This window comes from Ornithorhynchus anatinus, chromosome 12, assembly GCF_004115215.2.
Source record: "Ornithorhynchus anatinus isolate Pmale09 chromosome 12, mOrnAna1.pri.v4, whole genome shotgun sequence".
In the NCBI taxonomy this organism is placed as follows: Eukaryota; Metazoa; Chordata; class Mammalia; order Monotremata; family Ornithorhynchidae; genus Ornithorhynchus; species Ornithorhynchus anatinus.
The window spans coordinates 43,495,549-43,512,332 of NC_041739.1; the positions used below are offsets into that span (position 1 = coordinate 43,495,549).

General features: G+C 44.7%; 1 long non-coding RNA gene across 1 annotated transcript; it reads left to right on the forward strand.

Annotated features, from left to right (window-relative positions):
* The first annotated feature begins 708 nt into the window (after positions 1-708).
* Positions 709-13,192, forward strand: LOC114815626. The gene is made up of 4 exons (XR_003763424.2): positions 709-1,048; positions 9,424-9,516; positions 9,877-9,982; positions 12,849-13,192. It is a non-coding gene; the product is annotated as an uncharacterized LOC114815626 (long non-coding RNA).
* Positions 13,193-16,784: the final 3,592 nt, after the last annotated feature.

Genomic DNA, 16,784 nt, shown 5'->3' on the forward strand with positions numbered 1-16,784 from the left:
CTTCACTTCTCTGTGCCTGTTACCTCATCTGTAAAATGGGGATTAAAACTGTGAGCCCTATCTGGGATGGAGACTGTGTTCCATTCTGATTAACTCATATCTACCCCAGGGCTTACTACAGTGCCTGAGACATAGTAAGTGATTAACAAATACCACAGTTATTATTATTATTCTGGAGGAACTGTTGATTTTTTTTGTAAAAACTTACTCTCATCTTCCTAAATCTTTGCTCTAATTATTCAATTAGATTCAATTATTCAGTTTCCAACTTGAAACTGAGGGGCAGCCCTCTATGACTATGGGAACATTTAGTCCCTCTGCTCTGGGGTTGAAAAGTGCTTCCACAGAAAAATTTCCAAAGTAAAAATTCACAGCTGTGTCAACCTCTGTCCATAATCTTCATCTGGGGAGCCACAGAGGTGAAACAAAGACCCCTAGACCCTGGGGAATGACACCCAACCACTGGCCCTAGCAGGAGAGGGATTGCTTTCAAGAGTTTTTCAGCCACTACAGCAGTTGCTGATCCCTCCATTCCAGCCACGCTCTTCTAGTCCTGCACCAGCCCAGGATAGAGAGGGCTGGGCATTGCAGAGGAATTAGCTTCAACTGGGCTTTCAGTGGAACAGTCACTGCTCTCAGTCATAAATGACTTCACAGAGAGCCATGGGGTGATGTCACAGTGACCCTGCTCCAAGAAACAGCAAAGCTGGGGAAGGCGGAAGGTCAAAAAGGTAACTGTACAGTACCAGGCTGGCAGCCAAGACACAGCAGGCCCCAATCTGCAGCTGCAGTGGCCTCTCAGAAATTGAAGAGAGGTGGTATGGGAGCCATGGTATTGAAGCCATATTTTTACTGGACCACAAATGTGTCTAGTTATTTTTACTTGTGACTTGACTCTGTTATGTTTTATAGGTGATTCTCACTGATCAATCAGTGGGCTGATCAATCAGCAAGAGTAGTGACAGAGGGATGAGCTAATGCAGAAAGTGCTAAGTGGGAGGAGGAGGCAAAAAGAAAAGAAAAAGATCTGTCAGTGTGTTCTGATCAGGTTTGTTTCATTTATCCCTTCTTCCTCTTTCATTTTGATTTTTGTATTTGGGGAACAGACATAGGAGGACAAACAATTTGGGAAAATCCTAAATCTGACACTACTGAGAGTACATTCCAAGTTCACCTCTGCCAGAGGCCTTCCCCACTTGAGTCCCCCTTTTTCTCTGCTCCTCCTCCCCTGCCCATCACCCCAACTCCCTCCTCTGCTCTATCCCACTCCCTGCCCCACAACACTTGTGTATATGTATACGTATTTATTATTCTAATTATTTTATTAATGATGTGAATATATCTATTCACATCTATACTTGTGCTGTGTGGCTGTGGGCAAGTCACTTAACTTCTCCGTGCCTCAGTTACCTCATCTGTAAAATGGGGATTAAGACTGTGACCCTCATGTGGGACAACCTGATTACCCTGTATCTACCCCAGCACTTGAAACAGTTATTATAATATTTGCACTTCCTACCTTGGGCTAGTTTTCTCTCGAGGAAGAAAAGAAGTTGCACTTGACTCTCTTCTCTTTCCCCTGGTTGGCAGCCATTTGTTTGATCAGTCTTGGCCATTCCTGGCAGCCTCCTGTCTCTCAGCGCCCCAACCCTGAGAAGTGGGATTCTTCTCTGGGAATAAAAGATGCCTGATTTTTAAATGAGTCCCAGAAGACATCGAGAAGTACAGAGTTTCCAGGCATATTGGGGAGACATCCTCCTGAAGGGAAATGGCCGGTAGGAAGAAGGAAGGAAAACCCCATAAGTGATTAGGAGCAGTGTTTTCAGATACTAAAAGTAAAGGACAAGGTGGATTCCGCTGTAAAGATTACTACCATTATGATTCCTGAAACCTAGTAAAGTGGTACAGAATTGTGCTATGTCTCCAACTCAGAAAGCTGACACTCCTTTTTAAAAATTATATGTAGCTGTCCTTTCTGCTCAAAGAAGAGGTCACTAATGATGGAGTTTACAATTTGGAACCCACTGTTCACACACATATATTGTCTTTAGATGTGCTGTCGTGTTCAGTGTTATGCCTCCTGCTGGTTCACTGTTGTGCTCAAAAAGAGTTTTTTATTAATCTATTAGAGGAGCATGAGAACAGATCTTTGGGAATTGGATTTTCTACCTCATTTCAGTCTCCAAGACTTCAGAATTTTCTAGCAGGGCACTTTCAGTGCCATGCGCTGGGGAACAACATTTGAATGCTTACTTAAGAGAAGCAGAATGGTTCAGTGGAAAGAGCCTGGGCTTGGGAGTCTGAAGTCATGGGTTCAAATCTGCTTTGCCATTGGTCAGATGTGTGACTGTGGGCAAGTCACTTAACTTCTCTGTGCCTCAGTTACCTCATCTGTAAAATGGGGATTAACTGTAAGTCTCACATGGGACAACCTGATTACCTTATATCTACCCCAATGCTTAGAACAGTGCTCTATACATAGTAAATCCCTAACAAATACCAACATTATTATTACTATTATTATTATTACTTTGAGGACTCTCATGTACATGGTCTCCTCATCTCTAGCTGTTTCCATCTGGCTAAAGCTCTCTCAGTTTCCCAGAAAAGGCTTGGCCTGACCCCTCCAGAGGGCTCACTGCCACCAGTGCTGAGATTTGAAGATTCTTCATCCACTCTGAATGGCTCTGACTTCTCCAACTGAGTCCAATGTCCACTGATGCTGTCCCAGGAAAAAATGGGTAATGCCCTGCTTCTTTCTCCTCATATACAGACATTCCCTTCTCACTCCCTTCCCTGTAGTCACAGACACCTATACAGTTTTTGAACACTTTGGTATTCAGGATCCCAGGCCTCAAAGACCAATAATGTTAAGTTAATTGTAACTGTGATATTTGTTAAGTGCTTACTATGTGCCAGGTGCAGTTCTAAATGCTGGAGTGGATACTAGCAAATCAGGTTGGACACAGCCCCTGTCCCACATGGGGTTCACCATCTTAATCCCAACTTTAAGATGAGATAATTAAGACACAGAGAAGTGTGGTTACTTGACCAAGATCACACAGCAGACACGCAGTGAGTTGGGATTAGAAACCAGGTCCTTCTGACTTCCAGGCCAGTGGTCTATCCACTAGACCACACTGCTTCAGTGCCCTCGAATGTTCAGCTATAAACTAGACCTCTATTCAATCTGTCAAACCCTCTCCAGTCCCCTTGTCAGAAATAATTGATTATGGCATTTTAGAAGCACTTAAGATGTGCTAAGCATTGAGGTAAATACAAAATTATGAGATTGAACAGAGTCCTTGTCCCACATTCATTCATTCATTCATTCATTCATTCAGTGGTATTTATTGAGCGCTTATTGTGTGCAGAGCACTGTACTAAGCACTTGGAAAGTACAATTCAGCAACAGATAGAGACAATTCCTAACCAATAATGGGCTCATAGTCTAGAATGAGGAAGACAGACAACAAAACAAAACAAGTAGACAGGCATCAAAAGCATCAAAATACTTGAATTATATATATATATATATATACATCATTAATGGAATAATAAATATGTACTTATATACACAAGTGCTGTGGGGTGAGGAGGGGGTTAGAGCAGAGAGAAGAAGTTGGGGCGATGTAGTGGGGAGAAGGAGCAGAGGAAAAGGGAGGCTCAATTTGGGAAGGCCTCCTGGTGGACATGAGCTTTCAATAGGGGTACCATCTGCTTATCATCTACTGTGTACAGGGTCTTGCACTGAGTGCTTGGGAGAGGACAATAGAATCAGTAGACAAGACTCCTAACCACAAGAAGCTTAGAGTCTATCATGTGAAGACCACACATCATGACTTCCTCATTCTAAAATCTCTTCCCTTGATCCCATGGCTCCCTCCAGGTATCTCCTATCTCCTTACCATTCCGCTCCAAACTACTTGAGCGAGTTGTCTCATTGTCTTCACTTTCTTTTCTCCAATTCTCCCCTTATTTCCAACAATCTAACTTCTGCCCTCTTTTTTTCCCCAGAAACCACCCTATCTTTTCATTCATTCAATAGTATTTATTGAGCCCTTACTATGTGCAGAGCACTGTACTAAGCGCTTGGGATTTACAAATCGGTAACAGATAGAGACAATCCCTGCCCTTTGATGGGCTTACAGTCTAGTAGGGGGAGACAGAAAGACAAGAACAATGGCAATAAATAGAATCAAGGGGAAGAACATCTCATTAAAACAATAGCAAATAAATAGAATCAGGATGCTGTACATCTCATTAACAAAATAAATAGGGTAATGAAGATATATACAGTTGAGAGGACAAGTACAGTGCTGAGGGGATGGGACGGGAGAGGGGGAGGAGCAGAGGGAAAGGGGGGAGAAGAGGGTTTAGCTGCAGAGAGGTGAAGTGGGGGGTAAAGGGAGCAGAGGGAAAAGGGGAGCTCAGCTGGGAAGGCCTCTTGGAGGAGGTGAGCTTTAAGTAGGGTTTTGAAGAGGGGAAGAGAATTAGTTTGGCGGAGGCGAGGAGGGAGGGCATTCCAGGACCGTGGGTGGATATGGCCCGGGGTCGACGGCGGGACAGATGAGAATGGGGGACAGTGAGGAGGTGGGAGGCAGAGGAGTGGAGCGTGCAGGTTGGGCAGTAGAAAGAGAGAAGGGAGGAGAGGTAGGAAGGGGCAAGGTGATGGAGAGCCTTGAAGTCTAGAGTGAGAAGTTTTTGTTTTGTGCAGAGGTTGATAGGCAACCACTGGAGGTTTTTAAGAAGGGGAGTGACATGCCCAGAGCATTTTTGCAGGAAGATGAGCCGGGCAGCAGAATGAAGAATAGACTGGAGTGGGGAGAGAGAGGAGGAAGGGAGATCAGAGAGCAGGCTGACACAGTAATCTAGCCAGGATATTACGAGAGCCCGTAGCAGTAAGATAGCCATTTGGGTGGAGAGGAAAGGGCGGATCTTGGCAATATTATAAAGGTGAGACTGGCAGGTTTTGGTCATGGATTAGACGTGTGGGGTGAACGAGAGAGCCGAGTTAAAGATGACACCGAGGCTGTGGGCCTGAGAGACGGGAACGATGGTCGTACCATCCACAGTGATAGGGAAGTCAGGGAGAAGACAGGGCTTGGGAAGGAAGATGAGGAGCTCAGTTTTGGTCATGTTGAGTTTTAGGTGGCAGGCAAACATCCTGGTAGAGACGTCCTGGAGGCAGGAGGAGATACGAGCCTGATGGGAGGGGGAGAGGACAGGGGCAGAGATGTAGATCTGTGTGTCATATCTGCTACTACTACCATCTCCCTGCCCTTTCCCTTCCCCTTCTGCTCGAATAAAAACCACTGCTGGTCATCCCGGCCAGAATGACTCTGGGGAACGTCCCACAATACTCACAATCTATCACCATATTAAGGAAGAAGAAATGGAAGAATTTGTAGTTTTGATACAAATAATTGTTCAAGGGAAAGTGCCATCAAGGGAAAATGTTTAACTTGTTTATTCTGAGGTAGGGGCTTAAGTGTTTAGAAAACTAGTCTTCAAATGCTTGGTGTGATTATGCCAATGAGCCAGTTGGGAAAGATGAATTAAAATAAGCTTTCTCATTTTAGGGATGCCTGTGAGAGTGGGGATTTAATTCCCCTACATTTAGGCTATCAGAGTAGAGCAATCTCACCATACACTAGTGTTTCATTCTAGGGAAATGCGCTGGGGTAGTGGAATAAGTGTGGAATCAGGGAATCTGGAAAATTTGTGTGAGATCAGGAGGCCTGTCCTGTTACACAGATTTTGTTTAAAAGGACACGAGATATTCATGAAATATTCCAGAAAGATTTTTTTAAAAAAATTTTTTTGTGAGAGAGGAATTTTGGGTAGATGATCACAGAGAATTTTGGTGAATTTAAAAAAGACTTTAGACAATAGCCACAGGGAGAATGATACACTCTCCTTTCAAGTTTAAAGGGTCTTCAATGAAGAAGTTGAGTACTCCCTCCTAAGGGTTAATTAGAAAGGCATTTGATGGAGAAGCTGTTGCATATTTCACACCTGTGATCAGGAATTCTATCACAAATGGAATTTTAAAGACCATGACTGAGTTTTCATACACTCCAAAAGGAGAAGATGTATGACCAGTGCTTGCAAGGAGGTAGGCAGGGAAGAAGAGTTATTGTGAGATTTTCAATTATTCCCAGCCCTAAATCCTGACAAGAGAATAGAGGGGAAGGACTAAAGGAGTGTCTGCCCTGGAATCTCTAAAAGAAAGTACAGAGGGCCTGTGGAGGCTGGGGAGCAGGAATGGAGGTGTTGGTCAGAGGGAGCATACTAGATGTAGAGAAAGGAGATTTGAACTAGAATCATTTTTATTGTTACTGAGTAAGGAAAAGACTAAACAATTTTGGGATCTCTGATGATAGTGTGTCTTTGTGGTAGAGGTTGGAGGAGAACTCTAGTTCCCAGGGATACACATTGCTCTATGAAGCCATGGGATAGGGAGGGAGCACTTTCTCCATGAGCTTCCTGTAATCATCCTGGGATGGGGGTGGTAGGCTAGTCCCCTAATTACCCTTTCATATTCAGGGCAACTCTTGGGCTTCAGTAGAAGGGTGGTGGCAGTGATAGGGATTCCCTGAGCAGAAAGTCCCCAAATCTTTGTTTAAGAATAGAAGACCAGCTGAGTTTAATTAGGGTCCAGGCACTTCAAAAGTGACTCCAGGGTCTGTTTTGGCCTGGATTTAGGACTGCCCTTATTTCCTGCCAAATTTTTTGTAAAAAAAAAAAAAATGATACCTTTTTTATTCCTTTAAGCTCTGGAGAAATGTGGGCTGCCCATTTTCCTTCCCAGTAGTATTAATAGTAACAGTAGTAGCAGATATAGTAATTTTATTAATTAAGTGTTTAATGCCTCCAGAGCATTTGGTATTTGGTATTTGTTGGTATTTGTTAAGCACTTACTATGTGCCAGGCACTGTTCTAAGCACTGGTATAGATACAAGGTTATCAGGTTGTCCCACTTGGGGCTCAAAGTCTTGATCCCCATTTTACAGATGAGGTAACTGAGGCACAGAGAAGTTAAGTGACTTGCCCAAAGTCACACAGCTGACAAATGGCATAGTGGGATTAGAACCCATGACCTTTGAACCCCAGGCCTGTGCTCTTTCCACTAAGCCACACTGCTTCTCACATAAGTGAGAAGCAACATAACCTGGTGAGAACCATTATGTCCCAGTGAAAGGAGCCTGGGTCTGGGAGTCAGAGGGTCTGGGTTCTAATCTTGACTCAAGTACTTTTTTAATGATATTTGCTAAGAACTTATTGTGTCACAGGCACTATACTTGGTGCTGGGATAAATACAAGCTAATCAGGTTGAGCACAAGTCTATGACCCACATAACGCTCACAGTCTAAATCCTCATTTTTCAGATGAGATAACTGAGACTCAGAGAGATTAAGTGACTTGTGCAAGGTCATTCAGCAGACAAGGGGTGGAGCTGGGATTAGAACCCAAGTCCTGTGACACCCTGGCCCATCTTTTTTTCCTTAGGCCACACTACTTCAGTTGTCTTCTCTGTGACCTTGGGCAAGTCACTTTACTTCTCTGTGCTTCAGTTATCTCATCTGTAAAATGGGAATTAAGATTGTGAGCCCAATGTGGGACAGGGACTGTGTTCAAATCAACTATCTTGCACTTCTTCCAGCACTTACAGTAGTGTCTGGCACTGTGTAAGCACTTTACAAATACCATATTTTTTTTCAAACAAAGAAATAAGCAAGGGCACTGTCCTTTGAGGGGCTCATAATTTATGAATAAAGGTGAGAAAGAGGACTTGAAACAAACACTTAAGGAGCAATGAACAAGAAAACATTAAAAGAGCTTAAAAGACAAGGACAAATACATAATACCCAAAATGGAAGTAAAAGTCAGTAGAGAGCTGTGGCTAAAGGAGCAGAATTCAGGACTTTTGTGATATTGAGTTCACAGCAAACTCAAAGCCACAAAGATGGCTACTGAGGTCATTAACTTTCCTGAGTTTTTAAGGAGACTCATGTTGTATTCTTTTCCTGCCATGATGGTTGAAAGCAGGATGGGATTCTGCGGTTTCCTCAGGGGTGTGGAGGGGAGCCAGTGTCAATTCCCTGGGAGGCAGCATGGCTGGGGCACAAAGCATGCTGGGGGCAGGCTGATAGTTTCTCAGTTGGGGTGGGAGGGGTTGAGAGTGACAGGGAAATCAAACTGCAATTACCAGATGTTTTCCTTGGAGGTGAAAAGGACGTGAAGAGGAACAGCAACAACTTTTACATGAGGACCAGCTTGTGAAGAACTTGTGGGATCAGGCAGAGAGTTCCTCAATCATGGTAATGTTGGGAGGCTGAGAATATGCAGGGAGCTGAGGCTGCAATTCAAACATTCTTCAGGGTTGTGGGTCCAAGGTTGACTCTCCTCACCTGGGGAAGGCAGCTGTGTGGTGGACTGGGTGAACTGAGGGTGCCCAGGGTGGCATCTCTAGTATCCAAAGAGCCCAGGCTATCCATTTCCCACTGTCACAGAAACAGCAGAATAGCCAGCAAAGGAGAGCAGGCAGCAGATAAGCCGTTTAACATCAGAACCTGGGCTGGGGGAGGCTGAGAGAGTGTCCAGTGAGAGATTAGGGTCATTTATGGGGTGGGATTGGAGCTGGGGGGCAGGGGAGGGGGATGTGGATCTGTCAGCTCTGGAAATTTACTATTGGCTCCCATGGTGGGGAGGGGAGGGATAGTCAAGACCCCAGCCTCTACTCCAGAGAGCCGAGTCCAGAGTCCACTTCCTGTGCTGATTGGACTCTACTTTCAGAGCCTAGCCAGGAGATGTGAGAGAGAAAAACCCAGGGCAGGGCCAGTGGGCAGTGGGGAACCCAAGGAAGTAGCAGGGAGGAGAGGGATGTGGGCTACAGTGTGGGATGAGAAGAGGAGAGTGGTGAGGAAAATGGGAAAAGGGCAGAGCCTGAATGGACAAGGATCAGAGCCCAAAAGTGGGGTGTGATTCAAAATTGCTGTTCCCCATCCAACTCATCAAGAATTCTCCTGGAGACCCAGGGAAGATGTGAAAAGATCTGCCTATTTTTCCCTCGGTCTTTGGGAGTTGCTGTCCTCAGCCTTCTCCTGGGAGCAGAAATCGGCTATTGGCTCAGTTGAACTCAGGCCATCATGACCATCCACGAAGGGGAGGTTGGGAGATGAAGGGAAGAGTGGCACATTATAGATCTGGGAGCTGATTCTGGAAAACACTGTATGGTGAAAGAGCATCCTTTGGTGAAGTATATCACGCATCTGTGGCCAACATTTGAACTAGCATCTCAAGGTACATTATCCAAGGTACATTATCCCCTGAAAATAGCCCTGGTGATCTCAACTTCTTTTGTCCCAATTCATGATTCCCCTGTCACTCCAGTAACTGTCCTTTGGTGTTCCTGTCCAGCCTCAGCAGGATGATGTAGACCTCGGGCCCAAAGATACAGCCCAGAAGCCCGGCACTGGCAACTACCACCATGGCCTTGCCCATGGTGCTCAGGTACATGGGCAGGAAGGAGACCCAGACACCATAGAACACCAGCATGCTGAATGTGATGAACCCAGCTTCGTTGAAGCTGTGGGGTAGCCTCCTGGCCAGGAAACCACAATGAAACTGACTAAAGTCAGGAAGCCCATGTAGCCAAGGACGCAGTAGAAGGCAATTGTGGAGCCCTCATTGCACTGGACAGTGATGAGACCAGGCTCTGATGTCATGTCCAAATCGGGGAGAGGTGGGGAAGTTCCCAACCAGACCATGCAGATGCCCACTTGAACGAGGGAGCAGATGAGGATGATGTAACTGGATGCCCTGGGGCCCAACAAAGTCCTCATTCTGCTTCCTGGCTTGGTGTCCTTGAAGGCCAAGACCACAGTGAAAAGACCAAAGTGATGGTCTTTGCCAACACAGAGGAAATAGCTACAGAAAAGAGTGAAGTATGGACTGGAGTGCGAAGAGTGCCCTGAAGGTGAGTGGAGACAGTTAAAGGATGGAGGGCAGGGGGAGGGCAGCATCAGCAGGTTGAAACCCCCTTTCTGAGCTGCTGCACCCACCTCCAACTGTGGGGACTACAACTCGGCTTGAATCTTCCTCCTTACTTCACATAGCTCATCCCAGCCTGGTGTTTGGGACTGGGGAGGATAAGGGGTGGGTTTTGGGCAGATGGCCGTGGCAGCTCAGAGACTTCCCTCAGTAGTAGAAGCTTTATGCTATATACCCATCACCTCAACAATTATTCCAGACCTTAAACTCACAACTGAAACCCTCAATTTCCTTACCATTTCCCTCTACTTTCACCACTGACCTTGCCAAATACTATGTTGACAAAACTGAAATCATCAAGCATGACCTCCATAAAACCTTCCCCTTCTACTCCTTCATTTACTCTCTCATCCTACCCAGCTGTCTCTCAAGAGATTCATTCTCCTCTGCCTTCTAACAAGCTCATCTCTGCCCTTTACCAAAAAAAAACACAGAAAAAACCTACTCAAAATTCTGAATCTCACTCCACTTCCCGTCTACCATCCCATTTTATCATTCTGTTTCCTCTCCAAGCTCCTCAAAAAAGTTGTATGCATTGGACACTTCCTCTCCTCCAATTCCATTTTTGGCCCTCTAAAATCTAGTTTCCACCTTCTCCACTCCTCTGAAACCTCTTTCTCCACAGTAGCAAATGATCTTGTCCTTGCCTTCTCCTTGCCAGTCTAATGGGCTCTATTCAGTTCTAATATTCTTGGACCTCTTGGCAGCCTTTGATTCTATAGACTATTCTCTGCTCCTGAAAGCCTTATCTACCCTATTTTTTCTCCTCTTACCTCTCATTCTCAGCCCCATTTACTTCTTCTTTTCCTTTTTCCCTCCCTAATAATAGGGGCCCCAAGGCTCCATTCTATATCCCTATTCTCTGTGTACTTTATACTCACTTCCTTGGTGAGGCTCATTCACACCTTGCTTTAACCACCACTTCTATGTAAATGATTCTTAACTCTTCCTTACTGACTCCACCTTCACTGAAATCATAGATTTCTTCTTGCCAGCAAGATATCTCTCCACGGATTTCCCTTAAACACCTCAAGCTCCAAATGTCCGAAGCAAAATTTCTCATCTTCCCTCCAATTTCCTTACTTCCAGCTAACTTTCCCATCACAGTTGCCAACAAAATCCCAGTGCCTAGCATATAGTAAGTGCTCAAAAATTTATCTGGGGAACGGTGAAAAAAAAATGACAACACAATGTTCCCTAGCCTAAGTCTCAGTTTCCAGTAAAGGTACCAAGACACTTGGAGGAATTGTGTGCTGGGAAACCACCTTTTCAGTTAAAGAGGGACCATACTAACTCTTCCCTCCCATTCCATGACCTTACCTCCAGTTACCCAATCTGCATCACTCACTCTGCTCAGGAACTATCCAATCCCCTCTGGAGTCTGGTAATAATGATAATAATAATGTTGGTATTTGTAAAGCACTTACTATGTGCAGAGCACTGTTCTAAGCGCTGGAGTAGACACAGGGGAATCAGGTTGTCCCACGTGGAGCTCACAGTCTTAATCCCCATTTTACAGTTGAGGTAACTGAGGCACAGAGAAGTGAAGTGACTTGCCCACAGTCACACAACTGACAAGTGGCAGAGCTGGGATTCGAACTCATGACCTCTGACTCCAAAGCCCGTGCTCTTTTCACTGAGCCACGCTGCTTCTCTAGTATTTCATGCCTGCCCAGTTTTCAATTGGAATGAATTTCATAATTTTACTGTTTACTCTGGATTCCTCTTCCTCTGGGTGACTCTTTGTTGATATTGGGAAATTTGGTGAATGATAAATCTTGGTTCCCCCTGTCCCTTCCCTGTCTAATTTTGTGTCCCTTCTTAGCTTTCTTCATCAGGATCAAGAGTCCTGATGCTCTCAGCCGATCCCCACAGAGAAAGGTCTCCAGAGTCCTGACCAACTTGGTCACCTTTCTCATCTTCTGTCCTATCCTGTCTTTCCTAACATGCAGTGATCAAGACTTCTATCTATTAAATCTGAGAGGGGAGAGGGCAGGGGAAACAGAAGATAGCAAGGATCAGGATAAGGTGAATGAGTTCAGAGACTGCCCAGTGAGGCTACACAGGTCACTGAGTACTCAGGCTGGGTGATGGAAGATATAGAAGTCTCTCAGGAATAGGGCACCATTGCCTTACTCCTGCCACCAACCCTCACAGCATCCTATTTAGAGCAATCCCCAACCACTACATGTCCAGCCCTCCTCTCCTTCACTGCTCCCAGTCACACTGCTCCATTTTGTAAGGGTAGAAATGGGGCACATTTGGATCTGGGAGGCTTGTAGTTGCTGGTGAATATTTCCTGCAGGCTCATGGTGCATTGAAAACCAGGAAATTTGGATTGGAGTCTGGTCTCCCTGGTGGGGTACAGAGAAGGGGATCTCTAGGGTATCCCTTACCCAGAGAATCCCAAAGAAATGGGTCCCAGAGAATGGGAAATGAGCCATCATCCTGAGAGGTCAGAAGAAGTTATTGTAGAAGTAGCAGTAGTAGTAGTAGAAGTTTTAATAATAGAACTTATTAAGTACTTAAGTTGTGTGAAGCATGGGCCTAAGCACTGGGAGAAAAGTGAATAAGCTATTGCCTATCTTGGTTTGTGACTATGGGAGTGAATCAAGCAGTCAAACCTCTTATGTATACTATTTTGTGTTTTCTTATGCCAAGTGTCAGCTCATATAATAACAGGGGTATTTTTGAAGTGCTCACTATGTTGGAGTAGATATAAAGTTAACGGTTCAGAGGCAGTCTTTGTCACACATAAGGCTCATAATCCTCATTTTCTCCTCATTTTGCAGATGAGGAAAGAGAGTGATGAAGATGGAGCTATAACCAAGTTCTCCTAACTCTTGGGACCGTGGTATTTCCAGTAGGCCATGCCAAATGCTGACAAAATTGGTTATGAACCAGAGTTCCCATCTTCTCATTCACAGTCCACAGTATGCCCTTATAGCTAGATCTGAATATGGAAAGCTTCAGTGGGAGAGGAAAAGTTTTCCAGGGATAGGCAGAAATTACATAAGTTCATGTTGCGGGTCAATTCTTAAAACAATTATAGGAGGCAGAATGTACAGTAAGTAACTTCCATATGACTTTTAATTCTGGGGAATGATTTGATAACAATGGAAAAACTAAAAATAGTAAAAATGACAATAATAACACTTGTGGTGTTTTTAAGTGCTTGCTATACACGAAGCACTGTGTTCAGTGCTGGACTATACAATACAATCAGATCATACACAGTCCCTGTCCACCTGGGATTCACTGTCCAAGAGGAAGGGAGAACAGGCACTTAATCCCCATTTTAAAGATGGTGAAACTGAGGCACAGAGAAGTCAAGTAGCAGGAAAATGGCGGGGCTGTGGTTAGAATCCAGGTCTCTTGTCTACCAGAAGAGAACTATTTCCACTATGGTTAGGAAGAATTAATAGGGAAAATTAATTGGTGGTAATGGGAGATAGCTAATAAAAATCATTGGATAAAGTATCTCAAATATTTCTCTTCCAGTAAAACATAAAGCTGGCAAACCAAAAATGCAGCGCAATAATGAATTACTGGATTTTTTAGCTAAAAACTCACCATGACAGTAACATATTGGAAGACTTTTCTCACCTGGTCTGGATCAGACAAAGCAATGAGACTTTCTCTGTCTCTGTCTCTCTGTGTGTCTGTCTAATTCTCTATTTCTCACTCTATTTCTCCCTCTCCCTCTACATTCTCCCCCCATTCACCCTCTCTCCTCTGATTTGGGACATTACTCAAAAAAAAAAAAGGAAGAATCCCATAATCCTGATCTGAACTTTGCTGGTATTTTTACATAGGTCATTGATTTCTTAGCACTACCAGTTAAAACTCCATTCATGAATAGTGGGCCCAGTCCAAAGAATAGTGCTTATTTTTCTAAGTTCTCCCTAGTTTTTCCCTCTGTCCCTGTGTCTCTCTTTGGGAACTTCAGATTGGGAACATAACCTCTCCTGTCAGGACCTGTCAAGTCAGTTGCTTGTCTCTGCAGTTTCCTGCCAGATTCAGAGAAGAATGTTCCTCACTTTTCACTTCCCCCCACAGTCATTGGGGGCTTTCTCTTCTCTGCCCCATGCAACTGCTGTTCTAAGCTAGTGATCTGTGCTGTCTCCTGTGCTTTCCATTGCAGGTACTTCAACAAACACTACCAGCACCCCATGTTCCTAGTGTATGCTAAGGAGGTCAGGAGAAGATAAGCAGTGTAGCCTACTAGAAAGGACATGGGCCTGGGAACGGGAAGGATCTGGGTTCCATTCCCTGTTTCACCATTTGTTTGCTGTGTGATCTCTGCTACCAGCAGGGACACTACCAGTCTAGACACTAGCAATGGGGGTCTTCAGGATGGTGTATTCGGCATCATCAAAAAGGAGCAAAATCTGCATTCCAACAGGACTTGGGACTAGTGGGGTAACTGGGTGGAAGCCACAAACAGGCAGTATGCGGATAAATGGAAGTCCCAAAGATCAAACCCTACCCTCGCACATTGCAGTTGAAAATTCTCCTACTGAACATTCATGCTAGCAGAGTTATTTGTATCACAGTTATAGGAGAATTTGGGACCCCGAAGAATAGAGAGGGAAGGCTGACAAGACGTTTGGTCAGCAGGAAATGCCCTCATTACAAAGACCTGAGCTGAGCAGAGTGCAATAAATCAATTAATCCATCATATTGTTTGTTCATTTTTTTAAGGTATTTGATAATAATGATGATGATGATGATGATGATGATAGTACTTGTTAAGCACTTACTGTGTGCCAAACACTGTTCTAAGCACTGATGGGGGTTACAAGGTAATCAGGTTATCCCACGTGGGGCTCACAGTCTTAATCCCCATTTTATAGATGAGGGAACTGAGGCACACAGTTCTAAGCGCTTGGGGTAGATACAAGTTATTCAGGCTGGTTACAGTCCCATCCCAAAGAGGTCTCCCAGTCTAGTAGGAGGGCGAATAGACATAGAATCTCCATTTTGCAGTTGTGAAAACTGAGTTACAGAGCAATTAAGAGACTTGGTCACACTGCGGGCAAGAGGTGAACTGGGATTTGAACCCAGGTCCTCTGACTCCCAGGCCCGTACTTCATCCACAAGGCCACCTACTACTTGTTTGAGAAACTTCTAAGCACAGAGAACATTATTCTAGGTGCTTGAAGAGAATACAACAGAAATAGTTAACATGATCCCTACGGACCCAAATTTTAGAATCTAGCCAGGAAGACATCAATTAATTAATTAATCCAGCACTGTACTAAGCACTTGGGAGAGTATCTTGTTTCAGTCTGTGTCTCAGTATCTTTATAAGTGTCTGACCCAGAGGATGTTCTCTAAAACTTTTCTTTGTCTACAGAGCTGGCCCTCTCTTTCCTCATCCACAGCCCTGCTCCCTATTTCTCTGCTTTGAAAAGAACAGACCTGGGGAGCAGGTCTTTTGAGCTCAAGCCCAGAGCCCCTGACCAACCTATTCCCAGCCTAAGGGAGGAAGTGTTTCAGTGACCCAATCCTGTTTTGGGTGGACCTTGATACTAATAAGAAGCCCCACTTCTGTCAAGATTGGCACTCAGTCTCTGCTGGGTACTGGGCAGAGGGAGGTTGGGGCCAGATGGATAAGGCTTCTCTCCTGTAGGAAATGTTTGGAAGCCTGCTCCACAGGAACTTAGTGTCCACTCTCCATAATTTCTTCTTCACCACCTCTTTCCCTGCATGAGCTTGTAAACCCAAAGCCCCATGTTGGAAGGAGGAAAAGATTCCACCTTTGAGACTCTTAAATGAGCCCATGCCAATATAGACCTCTGTCCAGGTGTCAGTTACTCAGGAGATAAGGGATCAGGGTAAGTTCAGGCTCAAGGAAGAGAGGCAATGACTGACAGGTAACAGATCATTCCCCAACTAGGTGCCAGGACTGAGAACTGGATCTCAGACACTGGTCAGACTATTTGGCAAAAGGGGCAGTATTTGCTGTGTGACTTTGGGCAAGTCACTTAACTTCTCTGTACCTCAGTTACCTCATCCCTAAAAGGGGATTAAGACTGTGAGCCTCACGTGGGACAACCTGATTACCTTGTATATCTATGGCAGGGCTTAGAACAGTGCTTGGCACATAGTAAGTGCATAACAAATGCTATCATTATTATTCCAGGGCTTAGAACAGTGCTTGGCACATAGTAAGTCCTTAACAAATGTCATTATGATCATTAGTATTATTATTATTATTATTTTATGGGTGCAATAAAGCATGTGTGCCAGAGTTGGAATTGTGCTGAAACTAAACCTAGATGGGAGTTTGGAGGAAGGGAGGAATATGAGCTGGTGTTTGGTCTGGAAGTGGGAGTTGGAGGGAGTGTGGAGTCTCAGATCTTGAGACAATTTCCTTCCCAAACTGCAGCCTCAGGCTGCAGACCAGAGAGACACCATTCCACAGGGACTCCCTGCCCCACCCTCCTCTCCCTGGGTATTGTGATGACATTTCCCTGCTAGCCAATCACAGTGGCACACTCAGAGCCTTCAATTCCTAAGTATTATGATGGCATCTTTAACAAGTCATTGCTTTAAAACAAGCTCATGAATCCCCTATCCCTGTCCTCACAGCACCCTCCAATCACTACCTCACATTCTTCCTGAATTCCTCAAGTGAGTAGTTTGCACCCACCTCCTCCACTTCCTCTCCTCCAATTTTTTCCTTCAATTCCTCCAGTCTGGATTCTGCTCCACTCCATGGA